This window comes from Mus caroli, chromosome 3 (assembly GCF_900094665.2).
Source record: "Mus caroli chromosome 3, CAROLI_EIJ_v1.1, whole genome shotgun sequence".
Taxonomy (NCBI): domain Eukaryota; kingdom Metazoa; phylum Chordata; class Mammalia; order Rodentia; family Muridae; genus Mus; species Mus caroli.
In genome coordinates, this window is record NC_034572.1 from 91130493 (window position 1) to 91145129 (window position 14637).

Below are 14637 nucleotides of genomic sequence, written 5' to 3' on the forward strand. Positions count from 1 at the left end.
AGGGGAGGGGAGGAAAGAGGAGGGGAGGGGAGGGGAGAGGGACTGTGAGGAAAGGCGGGAGGGGAAACTAAGATCAAAGAAAGACCAAAGGACAGCAGCTCCTCAGGCTTAGGGTAGCAGATTACCCCTCCCCTTCGAGCACAAGGAAACTTGCAGTTTGGTAGAAAGTTGGAGAAACAAAGGGAAATGGAGCAGAAAGATTGCTCACACACTGAGGGCCACACTTGCCCTTGAGATTATCCTGTCCTCTGTAATGCAGATGCCTGTCTCCATAACTGCAGGGTTAGGATAAACACACACCGTTTTTTCTGTCCTGGATGAACCTGTGAGTAGAGTTACCACAGGAGGATTACCAAGAGGGGCAGCCCCAAACTTTCTTAAAACTGGCTCAGTTGGGATCTCAAAGGAAGACTGAATGCGGGGTGAGGGAGGAGTCCAAAGCATTCATCCAGGGGCCATCTTGCAGAAGGGCTGCAGAGCATTCCGAAAAGCGTGCTGATGAGAGGCAGCCACAGCCGAGGAATCTGGACCTGGAGCAGGTAAGATTAGGCCTTAGATTTGGTGCAAGGTCAGGGCTGGTTTCTTTGAAATGCATTTATCAATGCCTGGGAATGTTCCAAGTATGGGACAAAAACACAGTGCTAGGTCACAGCGCTGTCATGATGCTCTCTACAGGGAAAAAATCAGCAGGAACTGAGGGATCCTAGTGTTTATTCCAGTTCTGGAATTGCACACACACACACACAGACACAGACACACACACACACACAGACACACACTCCTCATAACTCTCTAAGCAGATACTATTATTTTCTCATTGTATAGGTGGAGAAATGGAACAGAAAGAGGTAAGCAACCTCAGGTCCCGTCTAGCCCACCGGCTCTCAACCTTCCTAGGGCTGCAACCCTTTCATACAGGTCCTCGTGCTGTAGTGACCCCCAACCATGAGATTATTTTCATTGCTACTTTATACTGTAAATTTGGTGCTGTTATGAATCATAATGTAAATATCTGATATGCAGGACCTTTGTGAAAGGGTCATTCAATCCATAAAGGGGTCTTGGCTCATAGCTTGAGAACTACTGGTCTAGCCTATGCCATTGGGTGCTCTTAACCACCATGGTAAGCAATGAACATCCTCTACTGAAATGTATCATTTTCCTGGCCATCTCTGTATATTCTTAAAAGTCACGATGTGTGCTGTCTACTCTCCTCTGCTTTGCTGGGTGTCTGTGTCAGTGTCTATGTATCTGTGTGTGTGTCCATGTGTATCTCTGTGTGTCTGTGTCAGTGTCTATGTATCTGTGTGTGTGTGTCCATGTGTATCTCTGTGTGTCTGTGTCTGTGTCAGTGTCTATGTATGTGTGTGTGTGTTCTGAATGAGAATGAGCTTGTTTTAGATCAGATCTATCAGGAAGTTACTCACTCCAGCAAAGCAGACTAAATAGATTGGGTCGGAACAAAGCCAGGCTGCCAACTGCTCAGAGAACTGCAGAGGGCTGCTGAAGCTGCATCTCCTTATAATTGAAGAGGGGAGATGCCTCAGAATAATAATCAGGCCATGCAGACAGAGCGTTGCATAGCTTTCTAGTCAATTATTCATTAGCTAAATATTTGAGTTCTTGCTACACGCCAGACACCTTGCTAGACACTAAAGATAGAACACTCGGGAAGGCAGATCAAGGTCACTGTCCTTGAGCAGTTTGGTGTGGGGATCCTGCAAGTACAGATTTTAAATGTGGAAGTCATATGGGATGCCAGGTGTAGGATACTATGTTCGCTGGAAGATCTAATCTCTTTTCCCACCACACCATACAGGCTGCCCATGTGACCAACATGACCTGAAGCTTCTGCTGGTTTCAGATTGCTCACCCAGAGGGAAGATAGCTATTCCATGTATATTCAACTTTCCAGGGAGAGCCCCACAGAGGGAGGAATGGAGGGTTCTTGCCAACAACAGCCACACCAATAATCTGTCTTGTGAGCAGATCCTCGGGCACCAGTCAAGCCATCAGCACCCACCCAGCACTGACTGACTCAACTGTAACTGAGGAGGAAATCCCAAGCCAGGGCCACCCTAGGTAAAGCCCTCCCTAAACCACACTTACTATGGAGGAACAAAGTGTCATGTAAAGAAACTAAGCTAGGGGCAACTTGTCACACAGCCATAGTGAACTCATGCATGCCGAAGGGGACCTAGAAGTGACAGCAAAGTTGAGTGTGGCTGCTTTTTAAGTACACTGGTTGGGACAGGTCTTGCTTGCAAAGGAGACACTGAGCAGAGACTAAAGAGTTCTGGGGGTGGGGGCAGGTGTGGTGGGCACTCCTTTAATCCCAGCACTCAGGAGGTAGAGTCATGTGCATCTCTGAGTGTGAGGCCAGGATGGTCTACAGAGTGAGTTCCAGGACAGCCAGGAACTCACAGAGAAACCTTGTCTTGAGAGAGAAAATAAATGGGGGATGGGGGAGTCCTGGGAGCCAAGAAAGCACACATCTAGGGCAAGTACGCCATTCTGAGGCTAGGGCTAAGGTCTGAGGAAAGGGTGTACTGAGAAGTCTGATGGACAGCAGAGGCAGTGTGGCTGGATAGTGAGGGTGGAGAGCAGGGAAAGGTGACTGCAGGGGATGGGGGGGAGGGAGAGGGAACAGTGGGTAGTAACTGCAAGGGAGAAGTGTGCTCGCGCACTCCAAGAATCACCACGGTCTTCCATGGTCCTCCATCGGGCAGTTTCAGTTTGGGTGCCCTGCAGGGGTTGATGGGAGAAAGGGAGTGGAGAAAAACACCATAGCTTTGTCACAGCGAGTAAGAGAAACTACCCACAGAAAGCAACTAGCACCAAGAAGTGGTGTGCAGTTTGGAGGGGACACACCTGCACGTGGGCAAACTGGCGAACCTTTTCTGGGACAGTGGAGATGAAGGTTGGAGAAGTTGCTGAAGTCGGTATTGAAGCGGGGGTGGGGGGGGTGAGGGTGGGGTCAAAGATAAAGTGAAGAGCTGGTCTTCAGAAGGGCTGGGGGTTCAACTGTGATAAAAGGGACGGGTAGCAGTGACCCACATGTAGATGTGGGGTCCCTGGCAGCCTCTGCTGTTCATCTCACCATTTTCAGTGGAAGAAGGGAAAGGTTTGCTTGTAATGCACTGCTGGAAGTGAAGAACACCAAATGAAGCCACCATCAGTATGTAAGGAAGACAGAGGCAGAAAGCCACAGAAGAAGACACACCTCACACAGCTTGTTTAGAAAGGAAACTGGCAGAACGCCTAGAAGAGAGTCCTAAAGCCCAAAATAAACAGGATTGTGAATTGTACCCGATTCCTGATGCTGGGTGTGTTTTCTAGGGGAGATGTGAAAGCAGGTGTATTAACCCCAGGTAAGACACTGATGGCAGACCAAAGAAATGCTCCACTCAAGTCCAGGGATCCTGAGTTTATTTGCATTACTTACACAAGCCTGGGTGGGAATGTCCTTACCGATGCAGCCACTCAAAGGCAGCTGCACCACTGAAAATCCCAGCCCCAGCCTGGGGGCTGCATCCCTGAAGCTCCCTGCCCTACCAGCAGGCAGCTTCCTAGGAAGAGACTTCTCTGCCAGCATTAGCTACTGGATTTTTATAACCTTAGGGAGAGGGCTTGCGAGTCCTGTAACTTTGAGACACTTGAGTCTAATAAGTTCCAGTAACTTCCTGAGCCTTGGAAGTTTCTTTGGTTTCCTTATGAAGTTTTATGGAGTCTTATGAGCATGCCCTACACCCTTTCAGGAGAGAATGTACTAATTTGGAAGAAAGAGCTGCATAGCAGGTGACTGTCAGTTGATCTTTGTCAACTGTGGCTCTGTGTATATTCATGCATGAGTGAGCAATGTGGTAAGAATATTCCAGAATATGGGCTCATTCTGACTTAACCAAATTCTACCATCTTCACGTGTTCAAGGCTTAAAAAAAAAAAATCCTTGTTTTAGAGAGGTATCTGGATTGGGTGGACCTCACTCAAATTTTGAAGAGAATGTGAAGGTATGTAAAGGGGCTAGAACCAAGTAGAATCCTCTGCCGTCTTACCAGGCAGGGCACATAGCCTACCGTCATCAGTAGATACCGAAAATTCCCCCTCTACTTACACCCAAGCAATGTTCCTGTGCTCAGCTGGCACACTCTCCTGCCCCTTTCCTCCAGGAGAAATGTTTCAGGGTGGGACTCTACGGGGTATCCCCCATTACTAGCTGTGAGTATTAAAGTGGGTAATCATTAGCTCTACCTGGCATGGGCTCCCCCGAGACTCATTAAGTCCACACTCACAGAGAACCAGTGCCTGCCGCCCTGAGTGTTCTGTTATGCTTTGAGCTGGCATGCTTGAGTTCCCTAATGACAGGCTGACTTCTCTCTCAACCTTGGGGACCCTTTTGTCCCTTTATTTCTCAAACTGAAGAGAGAGACATTATCTTATTAAGGTCCATATTGGTAAAGTTAAATAGTGTACTGAATTTTCATAAATACCATAACTAATAAGTCTGGGGTGCAATGGGTTGGGGGCAAAAAACCAACGAAACAAACAAAAAGCATGTTTGACTCTTGTGATAATTGCTCTACAATCAAGATAAATAATATATAGATGATAGATAGATAGGTAGATAGATACATGATAGACGAATTGATAGATGGATAGATTGGTTCCTTCAGTGTCTGCCTTTCATCAATACACTAAACTTCTCTTTAAGGAAAGAAATCTTTACTGTACTAGCAGTGTTACCAAAAAAAGTCTCAAGTTAAATTTTAAGAGAATGAACGAAGGCGGGGGGGGGGGGGACGACTCTTAAAGTACTTATTTACTAAAGTTCAGTAAATAGAGAATAAAAGGGTGTTGCTTCTACTTCCTAGGGTCTACTTGATTTTTTTTTCCCCCGTTTCTCTGGAATAAGCTAACAGAGAAACAGGCTTTAAAGACTGCTCTATAGTGTCCTTGGAAACACAGTCTTACCCATGGCTTTACCTGATTGCCACATGGACCTCAGAAGGGCTGCAGCGTTCATTGGCCACCTTGTTGTGCTCTACTGCCCAAGCATCCAGAGCTCCTGTTGTGCCCAACCCAGAAGAATCTGCTCTTGGGAAAGAGGGCACCCTTAAAGAATTGAAAGACATAGTTTCTTCAGAATGAAAATCCATATGTGACATAAGTACAGCACCTGATTTAACAGGTCTAGAAACCATGACATATGTGCAGCCCCTTTTAGAACTAAGGACAGTGAGGCTTAGGAAGGCCCAGAAACTCCCTCCAATCATACCATGGTAATGAAGGAGAGTGGAGGAATAGGATAAAATTCTAAGGATTGATCAAGGAGGGGCCGAACCTGAAATCACAGGACTCTGACCGCCATCAGCAACAGGAAACCTGGCAGCCAGGCCTCAGGCAATGAAGTCAGAAGTAACCTACCATTGTGAGGGGGAGTCCTTTGGTTACTAGGAAACCAGAATAACTCACTACTTCTAAACTTCAGGGCAGCACAGCATCGGGAACTGCCCACAAGGGAACTGTCTCTATTGACCTTCCACAAGTGATGTAGTAGGCTCTAGGGTGAAGGTCAACAGATGTAGAAAGATTTTGGTTTCAAAGAATATAAATCTTTTCTGGTTTTAGAAGACTTGGTTGTTACGCTTGTTTTTACCACATGACCTCCGTGACTTGGGTAGTCAATGGGTTCTTGTGTTTCACTGAGCCCAGCAAGGTAACCAAGAGCTAGAATACTGTAGTACCTAATTTTACATTTATTCCCCATCCGTTTTCTTTTTAACATTTATTTATCTATTTGTAATTTAATCTTGACTAATAATATCTTTATAAGTACCTTAAAAAGAAAAAAAGGAGGGCTGAAGAGATGCCTCAGCATTAGGAGCACTGACTGCTCTTCCAGAGGTCCTGAGTTCAATTCCCAGTGAATCACAGTCATCTGTAATGGGATATGATGCCCTCTTCTGGCTTGTAGAGGTACATGCAAATAGAGTACTCATTTACATAAGATAAATAAACAAATCTTTAAAAGAAAAAAAGGAAGAAAGAGAAAGTTAGGAAGAACAGAAAGCCAGAGAGTGCCAGAAGTTTGAGGGAACCTTGAGATCCTAATGAATATTGGATGGGCAGTTCTTCATAATCAAAGGGCAATGGACAAGTCAGGCATAGAAACTGAAACAGAGCAGTTCATCAGGGCTGGTGAGCTACAGGAGCCATGAAGCAAGGAGTGCTGAGAGAGGACTTGGGGGCTCCAGAGAGCAGAGTCCTGTATGAATGATGGCCAAGGGTGTTTGACATCACTCAGATTCTCAGATTCCTTGAGGGAAGACCAGGTGGAGGATGGAGAGCACACACCCTTCCTGTGTGGCTGTTCATTGCCAAGGTTTGGAAATCCCAGGATCCTAGTGCTATACTAGGACTGGGCTTCTGATCTTGATACTTGAAGTGAGTTTTTAGGTTTGTGTTATTAACATGTATAGATTTATATAGCACAGAAGTGATGGTTTAAATAAGAATAGCCCCATAGGCTCATATATTTTAATGCTTAGTTCCCATTTGGTAAAGCTGTTTGGAAAGGATGAGGAGGCGTGGCCTTGTTGGAAGAGGTGTGTCATTGAGGGTGGGTTTTGAGGTCTCAATTGATACTCACCCACCCCCTCTTGTTGCTGTCTCAATATATAAGCTACTGCGCCAGCACTGCTTGATTGCCTGCTGCTGCCATGCTTCCCACCATGATGGTTATGGACTCTATTACCCTCTGGAATAATGATCCCCAATTAAATGCTTTTTTCAATAAGTTGTCTTGACCGTGGTGTCTTGCCAGGGAGCCAGCCCTGGAGATTCTTCTTTCTTGTTGGTTCTTCTTTAGGCAGTGGAGGGGGAGGATCTCTCTTATGAGATATTAGGGTTACTGTATAATAATAAAATGTTTATTTACCTTAAATCTAAGTCTCTTTGCTACTGCAGCTGAACTGCCTGAGTTTCCTTGAGGCTAGTAACTGTTTTACTTAAAACAGCTGGGATTAAGTAAAGTAGCCTTTGTTCTATCTCTAGAGTAACTGCAGCTCTAAATCCCAGCCTGCTAGTTGAGGTCTCAGGCAGGAAAGGGGACATGTTGAAAAGTGATTTTAGCCTTTATTTCTAAGTTCTTCAGTTCTCCAAGAAATTTCTATAAAAGTTCTCCTCCAAAATGTTCTCTTTAAAAAATTCTCTCTACTCTCTTCTAATCTTGCTTTTTCCTCCTGCTCTGATGTCACAGTAATGCTCTTACTCTCCATGCCTTTATTCCCATGCTTTCTCTCCCAATGCCTTCACTTATAAGTTCTTCTTCAGTTCAGTTCTGTCTTTAAAAGTTTCTTCCCTCTCTCTCTTTTATCCTCAGCACCTATAGATCTTTTCAGAATATATGGTCATGTGGTAAAAAGTTCACCACAAGTTTACACATAAATTCAAAACATAAATCAAGTAAGAAATTTACAACAGAGAATGTTAACATGCACATCCACTAGGAGTAATTACCTGGCTAAACACTCATCATCTGCTACCAGCTCTACAGGTTCATGGAGAGTTAAAAACCATAACTTTTGTGAATAAGTATTAGTGAAGTTTTGTATAGATAAACCCAGTCAATATTTTATCTTCTCTCCTTACACCTGTAGGAAATTGTTAGTTCCCATTTTACGATCTTTGGCTAATGGTTTTACAACTTCTTGGAATGTACTTTAAGTTGTAGATGCCTGCTTGCTATCTCAGAAGCAATTAACCCATGACACTTGAAGACTGACGGAGTTCTCATTGCAGTTTTGATTATCAGAGAGGACTTAATAGCAGTCCTATTATAAAAGAGCTTAGTAATTACTAATATAATTTTAGGAATTCTTATAGGATGATCATTAAGAATTAAGAAGTCATTTATCTGTCTATATAACATCATTACAAGTCAGTACATCTTTGTTGTTCTGTAGAAATCTGCTCAAAAAGGTGGGCTAATACCTCGTGATTGTTATATATATATTTAATAATAACAGGAAAAGCATATTAATAGCAGGAATCTTTCCTAAAATTAAATTCTCTTAGGTCTTGCCTAAAGGATCAAATCTGTTGCAGATTTTAATCCATTGTGGACCCATCTCAAGAAGATCATCTGCTGGTTTTTAGCTTCTCCTAGATGGCTCCTGGCAGTGTCTCTCACAACAGTAAAAAAGTAACTCAGACAAGAGCTCAGATTTTCTGACCTTTTAATTCTGAAAAATAAAAGATGAAGCCTCCAGTTGACCTCTATGGCTGCATGAAGTCTAGCCTTTTACTGGAATTCACATCTCAGTTTCCCCTAGTAGCCCATGAGAAAGCCCACTTGATCCAAAAATCCTCTTTTTGTCACATGTTATCTTGTTTAGAATTCTTGACCAGAATGTCTTAGTTAGAATTTCTATTGCTGTGAAGAGACACCATGACCAAGGTAACTCATAAAAGTAAACATTTAATTGAGATGGCTTATAGTTTCAGAAGTCCATTATCATCATGGCAGAAAACATGGCAGCATGCAGGGAGACATGGTACTAGAGAAGTAACCGAGAGTTCTACATCTTGATCTACAGTCAGCAGAAGGAGTCTTTGCATAGGAGACTTCAAAGCCTGCCCCCACTGTGATACACTTCCTCTAACAAAGCCACACCTTCTGGAATAACAAAAAACCTAGGATAGCAAAAAACGATTCTCAAGGATAAAAGAACCTCTGATGGAATCACCATGCCTGACCTAAAGCAGTACTACAGAGCAATAGTGATAAAAACTGCATGGTACTGGTATAGCGACAGACAAGTAGACCAATGGAATAGAACTGAAGACCCAGAAATGAACCCACACACCTATGGTCACTTGATCTTTGACAAGGGAGCTAAAACCATTCAGTGGAAAAAAAGACAGCATTTCCAACAAATGGTGCTGGCACAACTGGCGGTTAACATGTAGAAGAATGCGAATTGATCCATTCCTCCTCTCATCCTCTCTCCTCTCAAGGCCTCTCATCCTAATAATGCCACTCCCTATTTGCCAAGCAATCAAACGCGTGGGTCTATGGGGGCCATTCCTATTCAAACCACCACACAGAATATCAAAGTTCAACCTCTTATTGTCATCCTTTGTCCTCTTCTAATTCAATTCCCCATGTAGCATCTCTCTCCATACACTTCCTTAAATATGCAGATGACCATACTGCCAAGCATGACCAACACCAGTCAGAAGGAGCAATAAATGGCCCTGCAGCAAAGGAGCATAGTGGTGGTTGTGGTAGCGTAATGTAACCCAGCCCTGTGAAAGAATAGCTAAGGAAGCTCATTGGGAGAAGGAAGACGTATTTGGAATCCTCACTTCAGACATTTCAGTCCATGGTTATTTGACTTCGTTTGGGGGCGAGTCTGATGAGGGAGAGCACCTTTATAGAGAATGATGGAGTATGGCTGCTGTGCTTAGTTCATGGTGACTGGGCAGGGGAAGGAGAGGGAGAGAAAGAGAGAATATTAATGAGAATGTGTTGGAAGCCACAAGGTCCAGTCCTTTAGGGCCCTCTCCATTCACTAAAGCCCCACTTTTTCAGTTTCTATCACCTTCCAAAATAGCCCATCAGATTATGAGCCCATCAATGGATGAGTCCTTTGGGGACCATTTCAGATTCAAATCCTAACACTGACAAGTGACTCAGGTATGTCTGGCCCTACTTCCAGCAGACATTGAATGCTTCTCTCCATGCCAGAGACACCTTGTTTCTCTGGTTCTAGAGATGAGCACACCTATATATTGACTTCCTTTCTCTGACTGGGTACATTGTGGCCCTGATTTTGTAATTAGAATGATGTGTTTATTCTGTACTGGGTAAAGCCACGTGGTACATCAAATCCACCCAGACTGCATTCTCTGCAGTCTGTTCTCTGGTGTTTAGTGAAGGACAGTCAAGATGATGACACCTGTCATAACCTTGCCTCCTTTTCTCAGTAAACAAAAGCTTGAACAACAGCTGTGTGCCTTTGTAATGTTTCAGGTAGTCAGTCATATTCACTCCAGAGAAGTGATCTGAATGAAACCTTACTGCCAGGGGCAGGCCTCCCTGAGGACAAAGAATGAACACATGTTGCTTTTGCCCAACCCAAAGACCACCAAGAAGACTGGCTCCACACAAAATGCAGGTCCTACCTCCCACATCTCCTCTTCCCCGGTAGAGTTGTTTAAAGGTCCTCACGGGGCAGTTTTCCGCTCTAGGCCTATTGATAACCCACGAAATGGCAATCTACTAACTACCTCTCCATGACTCCTTCACAGCATCTATTTCTGATTCTAATCCTCACACTCTGCCAAGCAGCAAAAAGTCTCACACAGAAAAAGCAAATATATGAAAATGCCTAACTGGCAAGTTATCAAGTTATTGTCAGCGTATTACAGGTATGTCTGCATTTTCCTCAATGAGAATTTGATGGGTTATAGCTGAAGGTTGCTGTCTCTATATGTAGTTGTATTGAGAATGATGATGAATAATCATTTTATAACCGTCATGTCAGGCAATGGAGTGAGTACTAGGCTGATTCCAGACAAAGCTAGTCATCCCATTTATTGTAAGGACTGAATTAACCATGGGAGCTATGTTGACTAAGTCAGCTTTCTGAAGTTTGGGAAGACAAGTTCCCAAACACAGTACTCAAGAACCTTCCTGAGCCTCTCTCTCTCTCTCTCTCTCTGCTCTTGCTGTTGTTTCTGGCTTACTAAGTCACTGCTAATCTCTGTGCTATTCTCACCTCTATTTGTGTGTATTGCCTCCAATCTTTAAGAAAATTCTGTGTGGTAGACATGATTTTCATATTGTATAGATAATGTTCAAGTTTAGAAAGGTCGTGCCTAAGCCCACAAAGAAGTGACAGAGCTGAGATCCAAATGGACATCATCTTATTTAAAGCTTTCTCCTTTTTAATTCTGTCCTAGCTATTTCCCAAGAAAAGGAATATTAGTCACTCCTATATAAATCATAATCAAATTGAGATAATGCAGCAATTTGGACAGGGAAAGTTTGTTTAAGGTGTTATTATCTGCAACAGGTGTGATGGTTGCTACTGATGTCAGCCTGACAGGATCTAGAAAGCAGGGAGTGAATCACGACCATGTCTAAGACAGAGTTTCTCAACTGGGTCAGCCAGTGTGGGAAGACTCACCCTAGATGTGCGTGGCACTAGCTGGGGGGTTTGAACAGAGGGAATAGAGGAAGGCAAGCAGAGCACAGGCGTTCCTCTCTCTCTCAGCTTCCTGCCTGCGAGTACAACGGGCCAGCAGCCACATCTCCCATTGCAGTGCCTTCCCCACCATGCTGGACAGAACCCCAAATGGTAGGCCAAAATTAGCCCTCCTTTCTGTTTGTTTGTTTTTGTTTTGTTTTGTTTTTATGTTTTGCCTGTCATAGAAACAAGGTAACTAAGGCATCTGTGGACAGAGACATAAAGAAATGTGAAAACAAACAAGCTAAGACCATTTATGGCCACTAATTCAGAGCTAGAGAAGATATTGAGAGGAAACAGGAGGAAAGAATTCTTGATAATGAGAGCACAGGAATAAATTTAAGGAGCGATTCGACAAGCAAAGGCGAAGCGGAGGCAGGAAGTAACCCGTCATGTCCAGTGTGGTAAGCCGAGAACTCAGGACTAATATGGGAGACAGGAAGGAACGTACGTAATTCAAGCCAGAATAACAACTATTGAAACTATATGGAGTAGTAACATCTCTCAATAATAACTCTAACTGTAAGTTACTTCAATTCACCAATAACTATAGATACAGGCTAACTGCATTAAAAAGTAACAACAAAAACCAAAACAAACAAATAAATAAAACAAAGCAAAAAACAACTATCTTCTATCTCCAAGAAACACATCTTACAGGCAAAGACTCCCACAGACTTAGAATCTAAGGATGGAAGTCAATCTATCAAGTGCGCAAACATAAAACACAAGCTGGCACTGCTACTATGATATGTGATAAGCTAGATTTTAAACAAAAATTTATCAGAAGTGATAACGGAAGACTACAGCTGGCTGGAGAGATGGTTCAGTGGTTAAGAGCACTGCCTGCTCTTCCAGGGGTCCTGAGTTCAATTCCTAGAAACCACATGGTGGTTCACAACCATCTGTAATAGAATTGTATGTCCTCTCCTGGTGTGTCTGAAGACAGCTACAGTATATTCACATACAGAAAATAAGTAAATAAATATTTTTTTAAAAAGAAGACCACAGCATATTAATAAGTAAAACAATTAATCAGGACATATAATACTTTAAATACATGCACAAAATATTGGGCACATAATTTCATAACCATGGACATGAAGGTCAGATAGATCCTGAATAATAACAATGAATGGTATCAATATCCAATTCTCATCTTTGCATGGGTCATCCAAACTAAAAATCAGTGAAGAAACTTCAACTACACCATAGACCGGGGCCTTAACAGGCATATGTCGGTTATTCCATCCAATAGGTATGGTACACACACTCTTATCAGCCACCCATGAAACCACCTCTAGAGAACACAAAGCAAACCTTAACAAATACAAAAGAAGCAAAGACAAGCCCTTGGGTCTTCACAGATTGTACAGTATACCTAAACAGCATATCAAGACTTAAACCACGGGAGATAAACAAAATCCAAGAACTCTCGAGTAAAGAGTGGGTGGGTGACTGAAGAAATCAGCGTGAGCTGAAAAGGTCCCAGAATTCAGTGCAAGCGAAAGCACAACTCCTGAGAAGCTTTGGGATGAAGCGTGGGGAGCCCTAAGAGGGAAGCTCACAGCTGAGATTGCTCACATGAAACAACCAGAAAACTCTCACAAGAGAGCTCAGGTGCTAGGAAAGCAAGGCAGAGCTGAATGAAAAGGTGGATGCAAGAATCAAGAAAGGCTGGTGCAGAAACCCTTGAAGGAGCCCCAAGAAACAACACGCAGAGACAATCAAACAGAAAGGTAATTCTCTGAAAGAGAAACAAGACTGACAAACCCTTAGCCAGATTAGCAAAAAAGAGAGAGAGAGAGCAAAAACCCAAATTAACAGAATTGGGATGAAAGGGGGTTGTTTCAACATATTCCAATAAAACCAAGAGGATTGTTACAGAATAGTTTTTAACAGATCTATCAAAGAGATGAAAAAATAAATGAATAAAATTACTAAGTTCATATGATCCTTATTTTATTTTATTTTATTTTATGGGGGGGGGTGTCTTTTTATAGCCCTGGAACTTATCCCGTAGACAAGGCTGGCCTTGAACTCACAGATCTGCCTGCCTCTACCTCCTAGTGCTAGGATTACCACCACACACCTAGCTCAAGATCCACCAATTTTCTTTTTTTTTTTTTTTTTTTTTTTTTTTTTTTTTTTTTTCACAGGGTTTCTCTGTATAGCCCTGGCTGTCCTGGAACTCACTTTGTAGACCAGAAATCTGCCTGCCTCTGCCTCCTGAGTGCTGGGATTAAAGGCGTGTGCCACCACACCCGGCTAAGATCTACCAATTTTAAATTGAGAAGATATAAATAACTTAAGCAGACACAAAACATTCAACAAAACTGAAGCAGTAATTGAAACCCCCCAAACCCTCCCTGTCAAAAAAGAAAAACCTAAGAGTGGACAAATTTGCTGCTGAATTCTACCAAACCTTCAAGTCTGGCCTAACATGAGTCACACAGTCAGTAAAGTAGAAAGAGAAAACAAACAACCAAACTCAGTCTATGAAGCCAGCATTGCCCTGATACCAACCTGGGTGAGGCCATGGCAAAGAAAGAAACTAGATCATTGCCCTAGATGTAAAAATTCTCAGCAAAGACAGTATTCAAGAATATATTAAGGGGCTCAAACATCATGACCACGTTGGTTTCATTCCAGGTTGAAAATGGACAAATCAGGCTGAGTGTGGTGGGACAAGTCTTTAATCCCAGCACTCAGAGGCAAAGGCAGGCAGGTTTCTGAGTTTGAGACCAGCATGGTCTACACAGCACAGTTCAAGACAGCCAGGACTGCAAAGAGAATCCTTATCTTGAAAAAACAAGTGCAAATCTATAAATGTCATACGCTAGATAAACAGACTTGAGGACTTAAGAAAACCACATGATATTTACAGACAACAGGATCTTATACTTCAAAAGACCCCAAAGAGACTACCAGAAAGCTTTTTAGACCTGATACACATTTCAACAAAGTAGTAAGATACTGTCTCAGTCAGGGTTTCTAGTCCCACAAAACATCATGACCAAGATGCAAGTTGGGGAAGAAAGGGTTTATTCAGCTTACACTTCCACATTGCTGTTCATCACCAAAGGAAGTCAGGACTGGAACTCAAGCAGGTCAGGAAGCAGGAGCTGATGAAGAGGCCATGGAGGGTTGTTTCTTACTGGCTTGCTTCCCCTGGCTTGCTCAGCCTGCTCTCTTATAGAACCTAAGACTACCAGCCCAGGGATGGCACCAACCACAATGGGCCCTCGTCCCCTTGATCACTAATGGAGAAAATGCCTTACAGATGGATCTCATGGAGGTATTTCCTCACCTAAAGCTCCTTTCTCTGTGATAACTCCAGCTTGTGTCAAGTTGACACACAAAACCAGCCAGTACAGATAAA